The sequence below is a fragment of the Pteropus alecto genome, unplaced genomic scaffold, assembly GCF_000325575.1.
Source record: "Pteropus alecto unplaced genomic scaffold, ASM32557v1 scaffold137, whole genome shotgun sequence".
Lineage (NCBI taxonomy): Eukaryota > Metazoa > Chordata > Mammalia > Chiroptera > Pteropodidae > Pteropus > Pteropus alecto.
The window spans coordinates 3,468,212-3,469,460 of record NW_006440135.1 but is presented as its reverse complement, the minus strand read 5'-3'; positions in this window follow the sequence as shown (position 1 = coordinate 3,469,460).

Sequence of the window (1,249 nt, the reverse complement as noted above, 5' to 3'; positions counted from 1 at the left end):
GTGGCCCGCGGCTGCGGCCTCGTCTCTGCAGCGGTGGCCCCGGCGCTGTCACCGGCCACGGACGGGCGGCGGGCACCCTGCCCACGTCGTTTAAATCGGGGAAGTAGGAGAATTATACCAGGTCGTTTCAATGAAACCTACGAACGCGACCTTTTTTCTCACCGTGTCTCGTTACCCGGGCCTGGGCTGGGGTTTCTAAGAGCTCGGCGGGGGTGCGTAATGTTTTTGTCAATTAAGATTAAATATACACACTTTACATGGGTTCGCATTCATGAGGCGACGTTTGGAATGCAAGTCGTTTCAATGTATCAACGCATATGCCTCTTGCTTTCCTAATGATGGGTCCCTCCTGCCCCAGGACCTCCTGGCACGTTGCCGGGAGAGTGAGGGCGAGAAAGACAAAAGGCGGGAGGGGGAGAAGGGTGGTCCTGCGATTTCCTTCATTTTTTTCCTCCTTCTTTTTGAAAACAGAAACACGTCGTTACGAATTGTACACAATTTAAGTCACAATGAAACGTGCGTGTCTTTCGAGCGTGGCTTCGCTCTCAGCCAGCACTCCATGACCGCCTCGGACAGGGGTTCCGATGCAGCGGCGTCTTAGGGTCTCAAACTCGCGGCTGGAAAACACGCGCAGGGGGGACCCCGCAGACGCCGAGGGATCCCCGCGGCTCCTGCACTGGAACCTTGAGCGGGTTTTCAAAGGGGCCAGAAGACCTGGGCCGCCACAGCAGCGCGGCGGGCCGTGCGGAGGGGCCCCGGGGGCTGGAGGGGTGGCTGGGGCGCCGGGTCCCCGGGTCCCTGGACGGCGCGCAGCTCCTTTACGCTCCAAGACTCGCGTCCTCACCTCACCGCTTCCCACTTCAGCGTCTGACTCCGTAACTCGGAATTACTGCGAGGTCCCTTCCTCGCGGACTTGTCGCTCTCGGGTTCCTCGAGTGGACAGCTCAGCTCCCATGCTCTCCACCGACGCCCCGCCTCCGACCGCCTCCCAAAGGTTCTGTCCCCGCAGCAGCCGGAGAGTCTCATCTCGCCTTGTCCCAGCATCTTGCAGACTCGGTCCCTGTCGTCTGCCCTTTCCCGCCTCCCGCCACAGCCCCCTCCACCGGTGGCCTACGTGGGCTGCCGCGCTGGCCCGAGCGCCCCGACCCCGTGCGCCCCTTCCACGGGTGCCTCGCCGGCGCCGGGGGCCGGGGCCTGGGGGAGGACACGCGCGAGGTCCCAGAGCGCCTGGAGACGGAGAAAGGGGGAC